The following is a 24,448-nucleotide window of genomic DNA, read 5'->3' as shown; positions in this document are numbered from 1 at the left end:
TCACCTGTGTCCGTACCTGGACCCCAGATGACACTGTGCGGTGCACCTCCACGGTCACTGACCATGCCCCGACACTCGTCTTGGTTTTCATCCTGTACCAGACTCAACGAGGCGTGAGCATCCACAGCCAAGCTCACAAAGCCGTGTCTGGCAATTTCCTACGAACCCTGGAAAAGGAAGAGGTCCCACACCATCGACCACCTCAACTTCATTTGAGCTGAGTCATCAGCCTAGCAACCACCTGCTCTTTCACCATCATAATCCACCGGCCATTCATTGTGCCTATTTGTTGTTCGATAAAGTCCATCACGGACTTCATCTAACAAAAAGGGGGAATATGTAACAACAATGGCGTCTGCTTTTCGCATTAAGTGGATCATGTGATGATAAAAAAACATCGTCTTTGTCCTTGCTGGTTAATAATTGCCCCACGAGGACCAATTTACCAGCACCCATGTGACTCGTATCCCCCAACTTTACAGCCTCAGGACATTCCGCACACACACACAAACACCCTTTTGTGTATAACTGAGAATAAGAGAAATATCTGTTATTTTATTTTATAATATGTGTACCTTCCTATATGCACGTGTGATAGAGGTTTGGTTTGCTAGAGTATAGTTTTGAATTCTAAATGTTCATTGAAGGGAATTCCTCAGTCGTGTCTTGTTGTAACCCTACCTCAGACCATAAAACTTTACGACCCAAGCCTCAAAGGCATTCCAGAACACACACACACACACACACACACACACACACACACACACACACACACACACACACACACACACACACACACACACACACTCTGGAACTTTGGAAACAGATATTCTTCCACATAACAAGCCACTGAATGTTGATATGTATTCCTATGTTTCTCAAAGTGTCGTCACTTGCCATAACGGAAACACTGACAACTTTATTGTGTGTTTAATCAAACTTTATTTGTGTGTAATTATGCATATAAGTGTAACGTTATGTTTCCGTCAGTGGGAGGCGACGCTCACGCAGGATGACGTCGGTGGGGGGCGCGTAATTTGAGCACTGCCACACCTCTAGAGGCTGCCCTCTAGTGTCGGTGAGGTGATTCCATAATTGATATCTCTGTAATCCTCTCCATCTCACGGAGACGAATCTTGACTGCAAAGTACAATAATATGCATTTGTTCCAGGAAATATCATATTTCTAAGTATGAATCCTTTCCCTCATAAGACATATGGTAAAAGGGGGCGTGTTTCTCTTCACACAAAGAAGACTTCTTCCCGCTACAAATCAGAAGTTTTGATTCGCTCTGTCCCCAAAACAGGGCGTAAACAGATGTCTGTTAAAAGGAAGATCATAGCTCTCTTCTCTCTCTCTCATCCCTCTCAACGCATCCAACTCTTCGGACCCTCTTCTTCCCCGGCGCAGCGTTTCTCCAAGGAACATCTGAAGGAGGCCCTGGCCTTCTCCATCGAACGAACCCATGTTCGAGTCGTAACAGCCGGTCTTTGCAACTAAGATTTCCAGCCTCTCCCATCCCGGGAGACGAATCTGAACTTTCTCGGTAACGTTAAATTCAAGTGAGCCTTTACATCGTTTTGCGAAATGACCCAGAAGACAAAGCTAGACGCAAACCAGCCGGACACGCGCACGCGCGCGTCCCCTTTTCAGCATCACACTGAAAGAGTACCACATCTCGCAAGTATCTTTCTCTCTAATAGCTGATTCCTGGTGTTTAGCTTGTAGGTCTGTGAATTAAGTTACCCTCTATCTCTTAACTCTTTATTTCTTTCTTTCTTTCATTTTCATTCTGATCACGCTATGTTTATGTTTTTGTTCGGTTAAATGTTTATTTGTTTGGTTGCATTTTTTTACGTACGTTTATGTTTGTAGTTTATATAATCTCTAGTGTGTGCCATTTTTATTAATAAACCCATTTATACTTTTAACTGTCTCTGTGTTTGAAAACCCACTTTTTATAAAGTCAATGAAACAAAAGATCTATAAAGCTACAGGCTCTATATTATAAAACTACTTTGAGTAGTTTTAATTTATAAACCCAAAGAGGTTTTGTCTTCGTGGCCAGAAGATAAACTCTCTTGGAGTTTTGTAAACAGGAATACTTCTTCTTAACTGTAATGATCAGACAGTACAGAACGAGGCATTTCCTATTATTGATAAAGTAAATGCATATGCGATTTATGAATTATGACCATGAGTCATAAATATTAATATTCCTAAAATTCCCTATATTCTTGAGCTAATTCGCATTAACCCAGAGGCATATACGTTACAGTATTCAGCAGCCAACGAGTCAGTTCCTCATCTCGCTCGCCTGCACACAAATGCCGTTCTCACGGCGACCCACAAAAAATCTCAAAAAGAGCATTATGTCTGGTCATATTCCGGCTTAGGCCGAAGGTGTTTTGAATGTAGGAAATGTGCCCACTACCCAGTGCCCACCCCTACACATAAGCACTACCCTCTCTGTGAGTCACACTCATCCAGGGTCGAAAACAATAAAGCTGGCTCATGCCGCTCGACCGCTAAGTGTAGGAAAAGTGCCCACTACCCAGTGCCCCTCAGACGAAGGGTCGTGAGAATTCTGAACTATTTGGACGACTGGCTGATTATAGCGCAGTCGAAAGAGGAACTGGTATTACACAGAGCGCTATTGCTGGACCATCTGGAACAGTTGGGTCTCAGAGTCAACTGGGCCAAAAGCAATCTATCTCCCAACCAGGAAATGTCCTTTCTGGGGATAGAGTTGGACTCCAGATCTATGTTGGCGCGCCTAACGCGAGAACGCGCAGCAGTAATCCAGCGCCTAGCAGCGACATTCATAGTAGGGAGGAGTCTTCCCCTCAGAGTGTTTCAGAGGATGATGGGTCTTATGGCCTCAGCCTTGATGGTGCTGCGGCTGGGTCTGCTGTACATGCGCCCTTTTCAGCTATGACTGAGGCGCCGTGTTCCAGTGTGAGCATGGACATCAGGTTTGCTTCTTCTCATGGTGAATCAGACATGCGCGGCAGCGCTGAAACCGTGGACGAGGGCCGATTGGTACCAGTCCGGCGTGAACCTGGGCATAGCCTCAAAAGTCAAAGTAGCCTCGACAGATGCCTCCAACACGGGTTGGGGCACCCTTTACGAAGGGAGGCCATCAATGGGCCTGTGATCAGACGCAGAGAAGTGTCTACACATAAACTGTCTAGAGATGAAAGCGGTCGAGAATGCCCTACAGTTTTTCCTCCCTGTGCTGAGGAACCACCACGTTCTAGTCAGGAACAGACAACATGTCAGTGGTGTCTTACATAAACCGCCAGGGCGGCCTCAGGTCCCGGAGCCTTCTTGCAAGAGCAAAACGCCTCCTTATATGGGCCCAGCACAATCTGTGCTCGCTGAGGGCAGCGCATGTGCCGGGCGTCCTGAACGTGGGCCCAGGCATGTTGTCCAGGGCCAAGCTTCCCCCAGGGGAATGGTCCCTGCATCCCCTGGTGGTGCAAAACATCTGGGACATCTTCGGCAGAGCGGAGGTAGACCTGTTCGCGTCGCAAGCCAAGGCTCATTGCCCAATGTTCTTTTCAAAAGAAAGGGACGCGCTGGCCCTAGACTGGCCCAGACGCCCTCTCTATGCATTTCCCCCGGTTGCCTTGTTACGACAGGTAATCAAGCGAGATCAGGGAGTGCAAATGCTTGATAATCCTGGTAGCCCCGCTCTGGGAGAATCAAGTTTGGTTCCCCGAGTTGATGGAACTGGGAGCACAGCTCCATGGCCGATTCCGCTGAGGAAGGACCTTTTGTCTCAGGCCGAGGGCGCAATTTGGCACCCATACCCCGAGCTGTGGGCCCTACATGTGTGGGCAATCAATTATTACCATTTTACCTCCCGGAGGGAGTGATGAACATGATCACACAGGCTAGAGCTCCGTCTACTAGACGCTCTACACGTCTAAATGGTCAGTGTTCGCTGATTGGTGCTCAGCTCATGAATTGGACTCGCTAGATTGTGAGGTAACGGTGGTGCTTTCTTTCTTGCAAGAGCTGTTGGACAGCGAGAGAACCCCATCCACGCTCAAGGTGTATGTGGCGGCCATAGCAGCATTTACGAAGCCTGTAAATGGCCAGTCGCTGGGAAAGAATGACCTCATAATCCGTTTCCTCAGGCGAGCTAGGAGGCTGAACCCTCCTCGGTTCCAGTTTGGGACCTTTCTACGGTCCTAGAGGCCATGAAAGGCGGCCCATTTTAACCATTATATGCGGTGGAGCTAAAATACCTTTCCTTCAAAACCGCTTTTCTGCTGGCATTGGCTTCAGTAAAACGGGTGGGCGACCTGCATGCACTCTCTGTGAGTGCTACGTGTCTGGAATTTGGGACATTTTCCAAGGGCAAACTGCCCTTGGGACATTAGTGTTGGAATCTTAGCACGCACTGCGTTTTACATGGGGTTCCCGTAGCGTAAGCTAAACTTACGCAACACGAGAGTACTCCCGTAAGAGAACGACACTCGGTTACTTACGTAACCTCGGTTCTCTCTAGAGAGGGAACGAGTGTTGCGTAACCTGCCGTGCTTGTGCTGCGTTATGGTTTCGCTTCCAGTCGACTGAAATCATAGTGCAACCTGAGCGATGGGTATTTATTGGCTGAGGCCACACCCATATTGGCGGGCCATGACGTAGCGCGGGGAGAGCCTCCAATTGGCGCTGAAGTCATGACAGACGCACTGATAGGTTGCAGCAGTTGCCGTAGAGCAACCAATAGGCGCGCGAGCTGCCTCGCCTAGGTCTGCTGCTGCAGCAAATGCGTTTTAAATTCTTAAAAATTAAGGATAATTTTTTGCTTCAATATTCTCGAGAAAAGGAGTTTTTCCCGTAGCGTAAACTAAACTTACGCAACACGAGAGTACTCTCGTAAGAGAACCGAGGTCACGTTGTAACCGAGTGTCGTTTTATTTGACCAAAAACTACATAACAAAATATATTTTATTTTCTGTATGAAATATTGTGTCTGGTGCTTTATTTATTTATTTTTTGTGTCAGCATGAAATAGTATTTTTCTGTGGAACTGAATTTATAAGATTTCATATATAAGATACTATTTTAAATATGTATGTATTATTGAAAATTAATTCATGTATTCATTTATTACAGGAACTTCACATATTTATGACTCTGTTGATACAAATACTAATAAAGAAATAAGCACAGGTAATTAATGATGTCAAGGTGTTTTATGTCATTATGATGAGGTCAGTATTCTTTTCTAAATACATTGGAAATCAAATCCATCTTTTTTTGTATCACAGACATTTTTTTAGAGCAAATCGAGTTAAACCAAGTGTCTTATTTCTTTCTCTGTTGTTCATTGTAGACTGTGTAAGTGTGCCGACTGAGATCACATATGCTGAGAATGAACTCAAATCTACAAAGAAACAGAAGAAAAAGAAAGCAAACAAAGGTAAATGGAAATAAAAGTCTCTGCTCTTATGATTGTATGATGTGGTTTTGTTGCTGTGCACTGTGAAACAGATCTGATCCAAAAAGGACATTGCATGCAAATTGTGTATTTTGAGGTAATTTGGTCATTTTATTTTAAAATAAAATGATCCTCTCTGTAAAATTATAGAACACTAAATAATATGTGTTAATTAGCATGTTATAATGCCATATTTCATACCACTGATGGACATACAGTAAGCACTAGTGATATGAACTGTTGGCATTTTCTAGGCAATAACACTGAGAGTGACGACATTTACTCTAAACTGAAGCTGGAAACGGATTAAAGTGAGTGACAAAATAAAAACAACCACTGAAAATGTACATGCATTATTGAGAATCTAAGAAAGTAATTTAAAAACTGTATATAAAAATTATTGACTGATATATTTTCAGATGCTGGATCTAGTGATGTTATGTATGCTCAGGTTAAAAAAGATGCCCGGAGGAGAAACTTTCAATCCCAGGATTCTGATGAGTTTACTGTTGGTTGAGAAGTGAAAGACATAGATCATCAAGACAGTGGATTTACCAGAACTTTCTGTAGCATTAGTAAGCCTTCATGTGCTTCAGAGACTATGCATGTTAATATTTGAAAAGCATTGAGCTGATTATTCATTAGAAATAAGCTAGTATTGTTTAGTACTGCACATGTGTTTTTATATTTGTTAATACCAGCAGCAGCAGCTTATCATTTGACAACTGAGGGAACATAATATTCAGAGTAAGGCTATTTCTTTTCTGATTGTTGAGTAAGGGACCGAGTTCCTTTCTGTATCCCTGATTTTAAATGTATTTGTACAGCTTCCCATGGTCATGGAAATATCACAGAATGTTAAAATTGTGATTTTCATGGTTGGACAAGTTGTCTTTAAACATAAATGTACATAGTGAAACTACTTTTTTTTCCTAGCTATGCTCAAAATATTTTATTGGATAGAAAAAGCTCTTTGTACATGCAGTCTTAAAAATTTGTATCCAGCAATCAAAAATAAATAAATAAAAATTTAAAGCGGTGGTCAAAAGGTTACGGCTTACTTTATGTCTTAAGCTATTTATGTTTTCAAAAAAAAAGGTTCGAGAGTAGGCTTTTGGAAATTTGTTCTGTTTTGTATATAGCCTACACTGCCATTCAAAAGTTTGTTTGTTTTTGCAGGTAGAATTTTACTTTTTATTGTAATAATATTTCACATTACTGCTTTTAATGTATTTTTTATCAAATAAATGTATTTGCCTGAAGAATAAGAGACTTCTTTCAAAAACGTTAAAAAAGCATCTTACCAACCCCAAGTTTACTTAAATATTCTTATACAGCCCATTAATTAATAAATATTATCAAACATTCCGAGATATTCTGAATTAGCCCATGTTATTATTATTATCATTTAAAAATGTATAGCCTACTTTCATTCCAGACAGTTCTAATTATAGGTTGTAACTTGCAAAGTTTAATACTGACCCATCAGGATCGCAAAGACTTGGTCTAGGTGTTAATATGGAAGGCCAAAAGGGCCCAAGTCAATATCTGCCTAGGAAATCGCCTAGTGTTAATCTGCATCACTATTTGTACTTGTTGTGAATACGCAGGCCACAAGAAGTAATTAGTTGCTTTTATTTATTTGTATCACTTTTACTCAGGACATGCTAGCTGGCAACAAAAGATTCCATTCATTAAGCTAAGCTAAGCTCGCGCCGACCCTGTCAAACTAAAACAATGCATGCACTGAGACAAAAATGCATTTGCCCACCTATCTAAATGTAGGAAAGAAGGTAGAATAAACCCTATTTAAAAAAACTGTGGAGTGTTCCTTTAAGGTTAAACCCCAAACCCTTGCATTACAACCACACAACATCATGAAACTGTAACATATTTCAATTACTTTTTCGTGAGAATGAGAAGTTGTTGTTGGTCGTTGGTTGTTTTTCCAAGACTTCCTGATAGTGAACGGTCTACTGGGTTCTACGTAGACTTATCCATTTCTTCCAGCCAGTCAGGAAAATCAGGACACTAAAACGTGTCTATAACGTTAAGGGCTCCAATATACCTGTGCTCAAACACACCAATTTATCTCGAGCGTCCATTTACCTGAAAGCCACGGAAAGAAGACGGGTTCCCAGGCAAGTTCTGTGTATCCAGAAGGACTTTGGTGTATGTAAATAGCACAACCTGGAAGCAGAGATGTCTAATAAGGGAAGAACTTCCACTCTCAGTAAACTTCCTGTTTCTGAACTGGTTGCAGTTCCACTCTGGTTCCACATGGGGGCGCTCACAGGACGAGTGCAGAATAAATGGAGGTCTATGGAGCTATTCCCCTCAAAATCCACTTTTCTCAGGATATCATTTTTTGTCTAGTAATTTGAATGTTGTATTCGAAAGGAGATGCAAAGAAATTACACATTGCTGGGTGTTAGATTTTTTAGAGTCACTTATTTGCTTTAAAAAGTCTTTTAAAAATGTCAATGACGTCATACACATCGTACGACCAGAGATACTGCTTTATGGCAATCCTTCAGTCACTCTGGTGCTTTCGCGCTCTGCGCTTTCTTTTCTCTCGAGAAATAGGACAACTCTTTGCCCACTATATGTATCATTGCACACCTGTGAGGCACTTTTCTCCTTTTTCAATTTTTATTGATATTTAGCACTATTGAGCGGGACATTGGATGTTGTTGTTGTTTTTTTAAGGTGGCAATACTATACTATATGTATCCTGTATTTCCTAACACAAGAATAACACAACAAGTACTCAAAATCAATTTATTTTCCATGTAAATTTCACAGTACATACATAATCATAGGCAGATAAATGTGCCAGCAACCAAAAAAAAAACTTGGCAGAAAAAGTCCACCTTGGCATCGTGGCATCCGAAGCGGGACCAGAATGTTATCAAGCGGTATCTCTGGTCGTAATCAGTCCTTCACTAACCTATCAGAGTTCATTAGCAGAATGCTAGCGTGTTATGGGCAACAACAACTCAACCTGTAAGAAATCGAAAGGACATAAGTACTCGTTCATTCAACTTTCGACCTATAATCCATGTTGAACTTGCAAAACCTACAATCAAATCTGAGATTTCTCAACGGCAATCAGATGAAAGTGTCAAATTTAGCCGTCTAGCTCCATAGACTCCCATTCATTTTGCACTCATGGGCGATCGCCCCCAGTGGAACTCTGGTGGAACTACAACCAACATTCGGTACAATAGGACTTAATAGGGAGTGGGCAGGCTCTCAGTAGACGGGCTCTGACGGAAGTCAGGACAGGACTTCAGTCGGTCATCTGAAAGCAGAGGCACTTCCCCCTACTGGCGTGGGGGTGTAACGGTTGGATTTGTACACTGAACTTGTTAGAAGTGAAATGTGAAATGAAAGAAGTGAATTTTCTCAGTTGTGAAAATCGTTCTATTGATAGATTCTTGTTTAAGGATGTTCACCTAATACAGTTAAAAAATCGAAATCAAGCACAAAAGTATTGATATCAGCCTAAAAATAAATATATTCTCTTGCTATGCAGTTTATCTTAGATTTCATAAGACCAATCATTTTTGAGTGAATCTAAATTAAGTGGCTGCAAACCTTTTATATGCTACGTCAAAAACTTAAATGGAAATAAACATTTCAAAACCGCACTCAGAACAACCAAAAACAACCAAACGGGAATGTTGTGTGGAGGTACAGTGCAACCACAGGAGAACGTTTTAGTTGGTTGGTTCCCTTAACGTTTAGGGAACGTTATAACCCTGAGGGAACGTTCCCTAAACGTTAGTTTTTGGTTTGGTTTGAACTAGCCTTTAGAGAACCATAAACTAACGTTCTCTAAATGTTCTGTGTTAGTGGGGTGCACGCTTCGGGTCGGGTGTGTGCGCACAGAAAACCGTACCGAATAGAGTTTTCGTCGTCTTTTTTTTTGCGTCGTCACTCTTATTCAGATCTATATGTCTGCTCTACTCATTCTCCCAGATGTTTACATTTTTTAACGTTTCATGAGACATGCAGCGCATGCCAACTCGTGTCCCGCCGGGTAAATCAGCACGTTACAGTACAAATGTGCGCATCTACCACAAATGCAGAACATCAGTTCTGACTGGATCGCTTCCCAAATCGTCCCTACCAAACATTTTCGTCTAGTTTTACTCGCTGACGAAAATGTCAATAGATTTTCATCATAGTTTTTGTCATTCAAAACTAGTTTTTATTTAGTTATCGTCTCGTTTTCGTCTGTGAAAAAATGTCGTTGACGAAAATCTACTGCTTTTCCTGCATGTCAATGTTGAATTTTCTGTCGAATTTGAACCACTGAATTTGTGGAAGCAAATTTGCAAAGCGAAATAAAATGGACTGAAAATTGCCTGAATATTATAGGTTGTATTTTTAAACAGTTTGAATATTTTGGAAGTGAAATATGAAAGGTGAATATGGATTATTGCATTTTTAATAATGAAAATATTCACAGCTTAAATATTCAACCATGTTGAATTTCAGCCCATAAAAATGCAAGCCCTAAAAACACAATGCATTAAAATTAGTGGTGGGCCGTTATCGGCGTTAACGTGCTGCGTTAACGTGAGACTCTTATCGGGGCGATAAAAAAAACATTGCCGGGCGACCACAACATTGTCCGACATCAAATGGCAAACGTAATGTAAACGGAACGAAACTGAGCTACTCGTTATTGTGTGGTTGAAGGCCCGTTGTTTATCAGTTTGGACCAAAGCAGCGCGAGCCGATCGTGATCATGCGACACTGTTACTACACAGCGCTAAGAGATCCAGTAAAGAAAGCATTTGAATTCGCCACAGAAGTAATAACATTGCTGCGAGATCTAGTGAGAAACATTCACATTTCTCCGTTATTAACGGATCAAACAGCGCGTGGAAGCCAGGAAGAAACATTGTGCCATGAATGAACTATCCAGTGTCCACAGATCAGCAACATTCACCATGGATTTACTGTAGTAACACTAACTGCAACCATGGAAGTTTGGCAGGAATAGTAGGCTATAATGCTTTCAAGTAACATTACGTTGGTTTTATTTTGACATTATGAATACAATTGCTGCCCTCAAATGTTAATCTGAACTAAAATAAACCTTTGTTTATAACTATTACAATATTAGGCTACACTTCATTTTTTCCAAGGAGCTGTTTTGTTTTATATGCTCATAAGAAGAGTCTATTATAGCTCCATCATTGCTCAAAGTAAAAAAAAAAAAAAAAAAATCATACTTTATGATGTTAGTTTTAATAAAAAAAAAAAAATATCTGGCATTTCTTCACAAGTTCTTTTAAATGTCACTTTGTATTTAAGAAACACATGCCCTTTAGTCATTATTTGGGTAGCACACATATTCTGAATGCCTTTGGCAGAATTCAAATGAGCCATTTTAATCTAGATTAATCTAGATTAATTCCAAGATTACAGTGAGATTAATCTAGATTAAAAAAATGTATCTATGCCCACCACTAATTAAAATGCAAGCATGGTTAATGCAATGCATATTTCTTTCAAGTAGTGCAATCCAACAGGCTTTTTTGTTTCAAAAACATTTGGCATTATTTTACTTCCATAGAACTGCACATCAAACAACTGTTTCTTCAGTGGCTCCAGAAATTTTATTTTATTTTATTTTATTTTTTTGCTTCACTTTTGTATGAATTTTTTTTCTTTCATGACATGAAATGAAGTGATTTCAGTTGACTGAATTAAAGGAAAAAATACTGAAAAAAATAAGAATATAATTGAACTAGTGGAAAAGTGTTTTTTTATTTAATTTTTTATTAAAGGTCCCATTTTTCCTGTGTTTTTGAAGCTTTGATTGTGTTTACAGTGTGCAATATAACATGTATTCATGTTTCGCGTGTAAAAAAACACAGTATTTTTCACAAAATGTACTTATCTGTATACCGCTGTTCTCTTACGAGAGGTTCTCTCGTACTGCGTAATATCTTACGCTATGGAGAAATCTCTTTTTTCCGCGAGATACTGAAGCCAAAAATTATCCTTAATTTTGGAATAATATAAAACGCATTGCGGCAGCATGCAGACATAGGCAAAACTGCGTGCGCGCCTATTAGCTGCTCTGCGGCAACTGCAGCAGCCTATCGAAAGGCCCCGTCGTGACGTCAGCTCCAATGAGGGCGCTTTGCGCCCACTGCGTCACGTTCCGCCGAAACGGGCGTGGCCTTGGGCTATAAATATAGCTCGAGAGGCTGGTATAGCTGATTTTCATTTCTTCAGCGGAGCTCACGCATCGCTGGATCCAGAGAGAAGAAGCCGCGCCGTCGAGAAAGCCTTTTCAGCGGGACGAGCCTTGCATCGAAGCCGCTGGCCGAGCCGCCTTCTGCCGCCGTGCCTGTTGCGCTATCCGGCGCACTATATCCTTTACTATACTAGTGTGTGTTCACCGCCACGACACACACTCTCTCTCTAAAAGAGCTAGAGCATCTTTCTTAAGATGTCTCGCACCTTCTGTGGCTCGTGCCGAGCTCCACTCAGCGACGGTGACCGCCATGTCATCTGCGTTTCCTGCCTGGGTGAAGGACATGCAGCTCTCACTCTCGCTGACGGCGGATGCCCTCACTGCGAGCTACTGCCTATGGCGACTCTGAGGACTCGCCTGGCATTCTTCCACGAGACTGCACTCCCGCCCGCTGCGGTACCGTGCCGTAAAAAGCGCCGTGCTCAGCGGGTCCCGGAGCCTCCTCCAACCGTTACAAGCTCGCCGGTTCGCCCGCCAGCTTCACCGCACGCTTCACCTGAGTCTATCACTCCCGGACAATGGCCGCCGTCTGCCGCCGCTGCCGTTGTGGATGACACTGAAGAAGTGGCGATTGTAGAGGAGGACAGCTGCTCTATCCTGGCATCGGGCAGTGAGGATTGGTTGAGCTCTGTGGATCTCGCCCCCTCTGCTCGCGAGTCTTCCGGGAAAAGAGCATACATTGAAGCGGAGCTCACACAGGCTGTGGAGATCCTCGGCCTCGAGTGGTCGACGCCCGCGGAGCCTGCGCACAACCGGCTGGATGGTTGTTTCCTGCTAGGAGACCGCGTTTCGCCACCTTCTAGACCCGCACCGTTTCTTCCTGAGCTTCATGAAGAACTCGCGAAGTACTGGTGTGCCCCCTTCTCAGCCAGGGTGCGTACCTCTGCCTCAGCAGCATTCTCCGTGGTGGACGGTGCTAAAAACAGAGGATACCATTCTCTTCCTCTGGTGGAAGAAGCAGTAGCTGCCCATCTTTGCCCGCCCTCTGCTGGACGGCGGGCAAAGACGGCGCTTCCGTCTAAAGCCTGCCGCACTACTTCAGCCATGCACAGCCGCGCTTACACCGCCGCTGGACAGGCTGCATCTGCGTTGCACACAATGGCTACATTGCAGATCTTCCAAGCCAACCTTCTCCGAAAGCTGGATGAGGACGGGCCGGAAGCTATCAGCGTGCCGGATTTAAGAAGCGCTACGGATCTTGCACTCCGCGCCACTAAATCCACTGCACAGGCCATAGGGTGGAACATGGCCTCTCTCACCATTGCTGAGAGACACTTATGGTTGACGCTCTCTGAGATGCTGGACTCGGAGCGCGCTGCGTTCCTCGACGCCCCCATCTCTCCTGCCGGTCTCTTTGGATCTTCCGTCAAAGATTTCGCGGACAGATTCGCTGAGGTGCAGAAAACATCACAAGCCATGAAGCATTTCCTGCCGAAGCACGCTAGCTCTGCAACAGGCCGCTCTAAACTGCCGTCTGCTCGAAGCTCCCAGCCTCCGCCTCCGCCCACCACCGCCGCCGCTTCACAGCGTCGACAGGCCCGAGACTCGAGACCGCGCTCTCACTCTGCCGGCTGCCGCCCTGCACGTGGGCCCCGGCAGAAGGTTGAGATAAAGCCCGAGGCCTCAAAGTCTTCCTAGCCCGCCTAGGAAAATGACGGTGTTCAAGTCTCACTGCGGCCAGACTTCCACCAAAACTTCTCGCTCGTTCAGTTCCAGAAAATGCGACTGTTCCAGTGTATTATGCAGTAAACAAGCCGGTACCACGGCCCGCTTCCCTGCACACAAACGCCGTTTTTACGGTGACCCAGATGAATCTCTCAAAGAGTGTTTTTCCTGGTATTCCGGCCACGGCCGATGGTGTTATGAGTGTAGTAAAAATGCCCGCTGCCCAGTGCCCATTCCTACACACAGACACAGCCCGCCCCACAGGGCTCACGCACATAAAATCGACTCATGTCGGTTGTGCATTAAATGTAGTGAATGTGCCCACGATCCAGTGCCCACAAACACTACACACTGCATGTCTTTCGGTTTCTGTGAAAAAGACGAAACCAACACACATACAGTCAGCTCAGGCCGACGGTGTTTTCAGTGCAGTAAATGTGCCCAGGGTTATATGCCAACATTCACTCACAGACATGACAAGCCCCACGGGGTCCCCCCCGCTCGTTCTCCCTCAGCTATCAGCCCAAGGAGAGTCGAGCGCGGACAGGCTGCCCGCTGTGATCAGCGCGCCCCCCGCCTCAAACGCTGCAGATGCGGCGTCTATGTTACAGCATACCGAAGCTCTACGGCCGCCACTATGTCACGGCCAGAGCCCAGATCTCATTCAACCCCTAGCTATTCGTGCGAATGCATGGGCAAAGCTCCCCGGGGTATCAGAATGGGTGCTGAACATTATAGAAAGAGGCTATTCGCTACAGTTCGCTCAACGCCCCCGCAGTTGCGCGGCGCGAATCGAAACCACGGTAGAAAAGGAAGTAGAACATCTACTTCGAACCGAGATTGCGAAACTGTTGAGCAAAGGGGCCATAGCATTGACCCCCGGTCTTTTTCGCCTTAAGGTCAATCAGAAATGCATCTCAGCCCTGAAACCTTGGAAAGCGATCGACTGGTACCAGTCAGGTGTAAGCCTGGGGACTTCCTCGAGTGTGAAGGTGGTGTCTACGGACGCCTCCACCTCGGGATGGGAGCGCTGCTCGAGGGCAGACCGTTCTTTGGCCAGTGGTCAGAACGGGAAAAGCTTCTACACATAAACTGCTTGGAAATGATAGCAGTCGACAACGCGCTTTAGGCGCTTTTGTCCCCAGATAGCAGGACACCACGTCTTGGTCCGTTCGGACGACATGTCAGTGGTGGCCTATGTAAATCGCCAGGGAGGTATCAGGTCCCGAAACCTTTACAGGCTGACGGAACGCCTCCTGATCTGGGCTCAGCGCAATTTGCGCTCGCTGAGAGCAGCGCACGTGCCCGGCCACCTGAATGTGGGACCAGACAGACTGTCCAGGAACAATGTTCCAGCAGGAGAATGGTCCTTACACCCACAGACAGTCCAGCTGCTGTGGGAGACATTCGGCAGAGCGGAAGTAGACCTGTTTGCGTCTCAAGAAAACGCTCACTGTCCGAAGTTTTTCTCCAAGAGCATGGACGCGCTGGCCCACGTCTGGCCCCGCTGCCCGCTCTATGCTTTTCCCCCCGTCGCGCTCCCACCTCAGGTATTAGAGCGGATCAGGGAAAATGGATGCTCAGTGCTACTAGTAGCAGTTCTGATGCAGCTGACAAGCACTGCCCCATGGCCGATACCGGTGAGGAGGGACCTCCTCTCTCAAGCCAGGGGCTCGATCTGGCATCCTCACCCGGAGCTTTGGTCCCTACATGTGTGGGCCATCAACGGGTACCCGCTAGCCTCCCGGAGGGAGTGCTAAACACGATCACGCAGGCTAGAGCCCCCTCTACGAGACGGCTCTATTCCTCGAAATGGTCTGTGTTCTCTGGCTGGTGCACAGCCCATGGCATATCACCCCCAGATTGTGGGGTGACGGAGGTTCTTTCCTTCCTACAAGAGCTACTGGTCAAGGGCAGGACCCCATCCACGCTCAAAGTTTACGTGGCGGCTATAGCAGCGTTTACTGAACCAACGCTTGGCCAGTCACTTGGAAGGAACGATCTGGTAATTCGCTTCCTTAGAGCGGCTAAGAGGCTAAACCCTCCCAGACCTTCCTCAGTTCCCATATGGGACCTTTCCACGGTCTTGGAGGCCATGAAAGGTGCCCCATTCGAGCCAATCCAATCAGTGGATATCAAACACTTGTCTTTCAAGACAGTATTTCTTCCGGCTCTCGCTTCAGTGAAGCGTATTGGGGACTTGCAAGCGCTCTCAGTGAGCACGACATGTATGGAGTTTGGGCCAAATGACTCGAAAGTCATACTCAAACCGAGGCACGGGTACGTTCCTAAATCCCTCAACACACCGTTCAGGTCTCAGGTGATTTCCCTGACAGCCCTGCCAGTCTCTAACGAGGAGAAGGACGCCAGCCTCCTTTGCCCGGTCAGGGCATTAAGGGCTTATGTGTCTTGCTCATCTGTCTTCAGACAGACAGAGCAGCTCTTTGTCTCGTTCTATGGATGTTCTAAGGGACTAGCCGTTTCGAAACAGAGCCTATCCAGATGGATAGTCAATGCTATAGCGCTGGCTTACACCTCTAAGGGCCTGCAGTGCCCGTTAGGTGTTAGAGCGCACTCCACAAGAGGCATGGCCTCATCGTGGGCTTGGTCTAGTGGGATTGCCTTACAAGATATATGTATGGCGGCAGGCTGGGCCTCCCCATCTACATTTATAAGGTTTTATAACCTAGAGGTTCCCGCTTTACAGGCTAAGCTGCTTTCAGTCTGATAAATCGGTATTGTCTGCCCCGATGCTTTCGGCCCAGAATACTGAAACTGCTTGATCAACGCTCGCTGATCGATCATGCAGCTCTATGGGCAGTGTGTAAGACCCATAAATATTCATCAGACTAGGCCGAGTTTCGCCCTGGCTGTGTGTGAAACACTATCTATATAATTGCTCCTTATAGGAGCAATGCTATTTATTATAGGAATGATGCTATTCTAGCCCCTCTTCCTGGACTCTCTGTGAGTCCCATGATGATCATGTGCTATATGGGCCCTGGGCACCTGCCCTTGGGACTTTGGTACTGGATCTCAGCACGCACAGCGTTTTACACTGTGTTCCCCATTGCGTAAGATATTACGCAGTACGACAGAACCTCTCGTAAGAGAACGTACTCGGTTACTAACGTAACCTCGGTTCTCTCTAGAGAGGGAACGAGTACTGCGTATCTTGCCGTGCCTGCAACACGCTCTGGTTCGCTCCGGCGATGAAAACCAGCTATACCAGCCTCTCGAGCTATATTTATAGCCCAAGGCCACGCCCGTTTCGGCGGGACGTGACGCAGTGGGCGCAAAGCGCCCTCATTGGAGCTGACGTCACGACGGGGCCTTTCGATAGGCTGCTGCAGTTGCCGCAGAGCAGCTAATAGGCGCGCGAGCTGTTTAGCCTATGTCTGCATGCTGCCGCAACGCGTTTTACATTATTCCAAAATTAAGGATAATTTTTGGCTTCAGTATCTCGCGGAAAAGGGATTTCCCCATAGCGTAAGATATTGCGCAGTACTCGTTCCCTCTCTAGAGAGAACCGAGGTTATGTTAGTAACCGAGTACGTTTTCACTGTCATAAAAACGGGCTGATGACTTCCTTGTTCTATGAAGTCCCTCCTTCAGAAATACGTAACGAGTTCTGATTGTGCCAGCGGTTCCTGTGTTGTGATTCGACAGCAGCTTAAAGCACGTTGCCTGGAAAGGTCACGCCTCTTACCATAACGTGGAGATGCATGTGCTCAGTGTTAATCAGACCCGGAGAACATAGATGAAGAGGATCGATTAGAACCTGTTCAAGCACGACTTTTGCAGGATGTTTCACAATGGTAAGCTGTTTATTTAGTAGTTGTCATACTTTTACATTTGGCTGTTACCTTGAATTGGTTAAATTGTAATGTTAAATGTTACAAACTGTTATAAAAGCTTGTGGTATATGGTTTTGTCCGTCTGTCGAATTAACGATGGTGTTGTTGAATTTTTAAAATAAGTGCATTGTTTATTCCTACCTTAGTTACACGTGAGCACGAGTTTTGATTAGTAATATATGTTTTATATTTTCGGGAACCAAGTTAAACATAAATTGTAACCATTGATCTCTAAGTACAGCGTCCCTGGGAAGGCCAAACAAAGGTGATTTGACTCCCGGATGAAAATAACAGCGTCTCGACGCAACTCTTCCTCTTCTCCGTAGGAGCGCAACAAGACCACACCCCCTTTTTTGTGTATTCCTGTGGGCGGAGGTTAGTCAAAAAACTGTTCTAGTGACGTCATTAAAGAAGGAAGTAGAGGGATGTAGTCCAAACCGGCCGTTCGCTGTAGGCTTTGAAAGGGGACTTCTGTTAAATAAAATATCGCTTGGCATTGAACTTTGAGCTTTATCATTTTACAGGTATTATTTATGCTCTTACAGCAACATTACACACTAACTAAAGTTTGAAAAATGGGATCACGAAGAACAGGACCTTTAATATAGTAGATTGAACATTGATTCAATGGTACAAGCATATTTTTCTGTCTTCAATTTTAATATTATTTCAACAAATGAGGGTTCTAAAGTGATGCTGAATAAACATCACTTTATAATGTGTAATCAATAATAGTGCCATTGAATTCTGAAAGAAATGTCAACATTGAGTGTGCAAAAATGATGTTGAAAAAATATAGCTTTGTAATGTTGATTTAATAATATAGTAATTTATTTGTGGTTGAAATATAAACATTATTTCAACAGTAACTGAGGGTGCAAAAGTTATGTTGATAAAATAACAATTTGTAATGTTGAATCAATGCTATTACCGTTGATTTATGGTTGAAACTCAACATTGTTTCAACATTAACTGAGGGTGCAAAAGTGATGTTGAAAAAAAATAGCACTTTGTAATGATGAATCAATATTATTATCTCTGATTTCTGATTAAAATCTCAGTATTGCTTTAACATTAACTGAGCGTGCAAGAGTTCCGTCTAAAGAAGCACTTAATTACAGTTAGAAAGAGCACGCGATCTCTTTAAGGGGAAGTTGAGAAGTGAGACACTTACCAAGTTTGAGGATATTTTCGTCACTTGTCCATCAGGTCTTAAATTTGGGAACTAGAATGGCTGCGTCTATCAGCTCTTGATCTGCATCTTGCCGAAGCGTTTTTCAAGGCCTGAAAGAAGTGCATCAATCAAAGGTTCACAGAACTTGGAGGCAACGTGAAGGTGCTGGAGCTTGGTCCTCAGTAAAGTTATGGTGGGGACCAACCATCCCAGGCATCTGCAGACTGGTTTCTCCATGAAGAACATCCAGTGCTGATAATTAAAAAGAAAAATATTGTCATCTGAGACTTTTAGAAATGTAGTTGTGTTGTAACAAATCACATCCATATAGTAAATGTGGGGACTGCATATTGGCATAGTGCATACATGTGTCCTACATTATTCAAAGTATAAAACTATGACTTAATCTATTGTTAATCACTTCATTAACTGAAAGGCAGAAAAACAAGCACTTAAGTGTATCTAGTTCATTGTAGACAGATGCAAGGGCTCCTTCGCCTTGTTCTCTTGTTATTCTCACTATTCTTTCTACAGCTGAGAAGAGTGAATTCCACCTTGTAGCAACAGGCCTTACGAGTTGGAGTTTGCAGTGGTCTTCAATTACTTGTCAACGATGGTTGATCTTGAACTTTTGTTCCACAGGCTAGAGCATTTGGCAAATGTGGACCTTGACAGGCACTTGTACAATGGGTTGACCTCTGCTTTTGAAGCATCAACTGTGGACACTAAATTGAGGAGGTGGCAGGCGCAGTGATGGTGTTTGGGTAGCTGGTATTCCAAGTAGTCATCTTTGTCCAACAGGGCTCCGGCATCAACACATTCAACACCCTCAATGCTTTCCTCTTCTTCATCATAATCATCATTTTGGCCACCATCATCCTCTTCTCCATCACCCTCTCTTACAGGTTCAGGATTGTTGTTCTCATCAGTCTGCCCATAAACTCTGAAGGCTTTCAGGAAGTTTGATCCATTGTCAGTTGTAGTGCGAACAATCTTTTCTCTGATATTGAATTCTGTGTAAATATCATTTAGAGCACCAGCCAGGGCAGAAAAGCTATGGGACTTTTTAAGTTGCTTGCATGACAGGCAGCACAGGATCTCTGCATGGTCCGGGGGTTAAACCAGTGTGCAGTGACACCAATGAAACTGTGATGGTGTGCCATCCAGCAATCTGTTTTTTTTGCTATGAACTAATTTTCACTAAGGGCAGCTTTCAGTTTTCTTTTCATTTCAACAGAGGCCTTTGTGACTTTGTTTACAACAGTATTGCGTGTCATGACAACCCAAGTAAGCCATACATACAAAGAAACAAGCAAAAATAAGTTCAGAAATTAAGTTATGTGTAATAATGTTAAATGACACAGGGAAAAAGTATTGAACACATGAAGAAAGGGAGGCGCAAAAAGGCATGGAAAGCCAAGACAACTGCTGAAAACTTACAGTTATTAAAAAGCAATCCAGCCCCCTGTCAGTGGAAATTAATAACAGCTGGTTCAGTCCCAAATGATGGCCTACAAAAAGGTCTCATTGCCAAGGTGTCACACAAGACACATCTCATGATGGGTAAAAGCAAAGAGCTGTCTCAAGACCTTCGCAACCTAATTGTTGCAAAACATAATGATGGCATTGGTTATAGGCGCCATTCTAAGCTTCTGAATGGTCCAGTGAGCACTTTTGGGGCCATAATACGGAAGTGGAAAGACAATAATTTCACCATAAATTTGCCTCGACCAGTGCTCCTCGCAAGATTTCTGATAGAGGAGTGAAAAGAACAATCAGAAGAGTTGTCCAAGAGCCAACACCAAGTTGTATGGTGTTTTTAGGGTAATGTGCACTGCCATTTCTCCTCCAAATATGGTGTGTATTATGGCATCCAAACAGTTCAATTTTGCTCTCATGTGACCACACTATATTCTCCCAGTATTTCACTGGCTTTTCCAAATGTTGTGCAGCAAACTTTAAATGAGCTTCAACATGCTTTTTTTTCAGTAATGGAGTCTTGCGTGGTGAGCGTGCATACAGGCCATGGCGGTGTAGTGCATTACTTACTGTTTTCTTTGAGACAACAGTACCTGCTATCTGCAGGTCTTTTTGAAGCTCTCCACAAGTGATCCTTGGCTCTTGGACAACTCTTCTGATTATTCTTTTCACTCCTCTATCAGAAATCTTGCGAGGAGCACTGGTCGAGGCAAATTTATGGTGAAATTATTGTCTTTCCACTTCCGTATTATGGCCCTAAAAGTGCTCACTGGACCATTCAGAAGCTTAGAATGGCGCCTATAACCAATGCCATCATTATGTTTTGCAACAATTAGGTTGCGAAGGTCTTGAGACAGCTCTTTGCTTTTACCCATCATGAGATGTGTCTTGTGTGACACCTTGGCAATGAGACCTTTTTGTAGGCCATCATTTGGGACTGAACCAGCTGTTATTAATTTCCACTGACAGGGGGCTGGATTGCTTTTTAATTACTGTAAGTTTTCAGCAGTTGTCTTGGCTTTCCATGCCTTATTGCGCCTCCCTTTCTTCATGTGTTCAATACTTTTTCCCTGTGTCATTTCACATTATTACACATAACTTAATTTCTGAACTTATTTTTGCTTGTTTCTTTGTATGTATGGCTTACTTGGGTTGTTACCAACATCTGGAGAAAATTTCATGTCAATAGCACCTTTGGAAATATATTTACTGAGAAAAATAATGACGTGTTCAATACTTATTTCCCCCGCTGTAACTAAACTGGTGCATTGATATCAAATTTAATAACCCTGCCTAAGAAACTATAGAAGGGTTAAATTAATGATTGATGGTTCATTTATACTTGACGCGCTCGCTGTTGTAGTATTCTTTGAAACGACAGGGGGCGAATAGGAGTTCACTGGTCTTAAAACCCTCGGAAGCAACGGTGAAGTAGTGTGCTGGAACAACAGCACTGAGAACATGGTGTCTCGCGTGGACTTGCTGAATGCAACTCAAGAAGAAGAATTGTGTTTGTTAATGTTGTCTAAAAGACGAAGGAAAAGAAGATGGAATGTCCACCCATTAACCCTCTGGGGTCTGAGGTGTTTTTGGGGCCCTTGGGATGTTTTGACATGCCCTGACATTTGTGCTTTTTTTCAGTTATTTATAAACATGTGGCAAAGGTGTAAATTCACTCTATATAGCACAAACAGGGCTACCATAATATGTGAACAACATGTATGTAGATGTTTGTATTTTTAAGAGAATAATGTTTATGCGTGGTTATAAAAAAAAAAAAAGAAAGTTGCTGAAATAAGACCACAAAACTCATACTAAATATGTGTCCACAAGACTTTTGACTAATGGATGTTGTCGCTTCGAGTTCTGGCTTCAAAATTATGTGAAAATAGTATTGCTTTATCGTTCACATAAAACAATACATTGATTTAAATTGTGTAAGACAGGTTTTGCTTGGAAAGCCAATATGCGAGGGGGGCGTGAAGAAGGAGTGGTTTACACCTGAGAATACAATGTCCCACCCATTATGCGTAATGACTTGCATAATGAGCCATTCATTCAGGTGTGACACTGACTGAGCCACAAGAATGAATGCAAGGACAAAAGATATATTTAGAAGAAGACTTATATTGACCATTTAAGATTTTGCTAACATCTATCTTGTAAATATGTTTAGCTATTTTATTAAAAAGGTTACAATTACAACAATAATTACAATTTCAACAATATTTCAAGTGTACTCTTTCTTTGTAAAAAAATTATTATAGGCCTACATTTTATCATATGTATTCATTAGTTTGAATATAGCCAACATTGGAACAGCTAACATCTTAGTTGATGACTTTATTTTTGACAAAAATAGTATTTTATATACAGTATATATATATATATATATATATATATATATATATATATATAGAACATATGAGCAGAAATTGTTAAACAAAAGCTTATTTGATGTGGCAGTATATTCTACAGTAAAAATTTTACCCAAATCTAGTCAACAAAATGTTCTTTCATATTTCGCCTGACTGTAACGTTGTTTTTATGAAATATTAGGGCATATAAATGTTAATTTGCAGTTTAATACGTTGCTTATACAAAGACATTTTATTTCAACATATTTCAGTCAATTTTTACTCATCTCAGTATAGCAAAGCATTTTACAAAGCCTGAACAAAGAATGAGAGATTCAAATGTTTTATTTTTCAATCTGTTTTATTGTAATTCCTCTATGTGGAGGAACTAAATGTTCTAAATTTGCTCTAAGCAAATCAAATGTGAGCAAAATAAAAAAATAATCAGTCGGCTATAAACAAAGCAATTGTGAGCGATAAATAAACAAAAGTAAAGGCAGGTATCTCACAGTAAATGCTTATGCCCCGTTGATGCGGGCTCTAAGCAAATCAAATGTGAGCAAAATAAACAAACCATGTCAACATCAGTCTCTGTTTTCCATGCCAGAGTGGACTGCCTGTTGCTTGCCTGCTGGTTAGCCTTCGCTCTCTTCGGGACAGGTGCTTGGACAAGTTCATTGTCACATCTGTAAAAAACAAAACAAAACACACTGTGAGCATACTGATAACACACTCAAAGACACTGTATTATTATCATTATCGATCACTAATGGCCATGGATAAAAAAAAGACAACAGTTTTTGTAATATCACACAAGAATATGTACTTTTATATTATGACGATGTAAACACAATTAAATCTGTAAATATTACGTTTGTGGACTTACTCGGGATGATTCTCCATGGCACTGAGAACTGAACGACACCTGCGTGCCCCTCTGCGGTGCTGGAGAAGGAGAGCTTGATGCAGACACATTCCTAAAAAAACAACAACAAAAAAACTGTTAGCATACATTATCCAAAGTAAACTGATGAGCAATTGATGGTTATGGACGCACAATGTTTTGTTGATGGGCCATAGGATGGTGAAATATCTATTTATGGGCAGTAGACCGCGTCACCGTGAGTAGCTGTTGATGGGCGATATACACCGCACGCATTTAGTGACGCACGCAATGAACGGATCGTTCGCGAACGACACATCGCTACATTTAAAAAAATGTACACCTGTATTCACAAACATCTGTGCATAAGGCAGTATTGAAGCATGATAAACACTGTCATAGGCTAACCAAAACAATGTATTTAGACAGTATCACATATTTTACCAGAGGCTGAAATATATTTGCACTAAATCACATTACACCTAAGCAGATTTCACAAACATGCTACATTACGCATAAGGCAGTATTTTAGCATTTTAACCAGTGTCATAAGCTAATCAAAACTGAATGAAATATATTTAATATACAAATATGTTTAAAGAGTAATATCACATTTAAAAAAGTTTACACTTGAGCATATACACGAATGTTAGGGATATTGTAAGGCAATCGTTCCTGTAAGATGTCAAAAGATAGGCAAAACTAGGTAAAATATATAATCTGAAAATTCATATGAGTTCTATATTATCAGAAAAGGAATTATATAACAGTAAACAACTTACTCTGAACTTGTATCCTCGGCGGGATCAATTCGCTCTTGAAAATGCAGCCGTTCGTCTGCGAGTTGCAATCTTCCTCTGAGGAAAAGGTGAATTCTTCCTCGCTGTCCAGAATCATCTGAAGGGCGTCTTTACCGGAGAAGCGTGCCATCCTCTCTAAACGCGATGAACTATCAGTGAATCTGATGAAGAAACTGTGTTTTTATGGTGATGCAAATAGATCACCTAAACTATTTACCATGTGAATAGCGCCGGGGGCGGGGCGGCCTCAGCTCATTAAATATAATGAAGGGAGAACGTAAAAACGGTACCTCTCCTTGCTTTCAAATGGATTACATAAACTGAGAATATTTGTTTTTTTATATAAATTACTTAATTTAAAAGAAGAGAATTCAAGCTTCATAAAGACATATTTCACGTGTCAGTGGGAGAAATATTTGCTGAGTTACAGTTAATTTTCGGACGCGTTTCAGAATAGACTTCACTGACAGAGAGAAGACAGAACTCGCATCATG

At 42.9% G+C, this 24,448-nt stretch overlaps 2 long non-coding RNA genes across 2 annotated transcripts in view; one reads left to right on the top strand and one right to left on the bottom strand.

Annotated features, from left to right (window-relative positions):
• LOC309513041 overlaps positions 1 to 24,074 on the bottom strand; it is a 328,088-nt gene extending 304,014 nt beyond the window's left edge. The window contains exons 1-3 of the long non-coding RNA XR_014211250.1: positions 23,937 to 24,074; positions 23,158 to 23,248; positions 22,359 to 22,957 (exon numbers count right to left, since the gene is read on the bottom strand). This is a non-coding gene — a long non-coding RNA (uncharacterized lncRNA). The remainder of the gene's footprint in view (positions 1 to 22,358; positions 22,958 to 23,157; positions 23,249 to 23,936) is intronic.
• On the top strand, positions 5,131 to 6,715 carry LOC309510569. Its single transcript, XR_014210396.1, has 4 exons — positions 5,131 to 5,188; positions 5,352 to 5,438; positions 5,711 to 5,767; positions 5,876 to 6,715. It is a non-coding gene; the product is annotated as an uncharacterized lncRNA (long non-coding RNA).
• Positions 24,075 to 24,448: the final 374 nt, after the last annotated feature.

This window comes from Leuciscus leuciscus (assembly GCF_965113295.1).
Source record: "Leuciscus leuciscus genome assembly, chromosome: 1".
Taxonomy (NCBI): domain Eukaryota; kingdom Metazoa; phylum Chordata; class Actinopteri; order Cypriniformes; family Leuciscidae; genus Leuciscus; species Leuciscus leuciscus.
The sequence above is the reverse complement of the archived record's forward strand: the minus strand, read 5'-3'. Positions and strand labels throughout refer to the sequence as shown.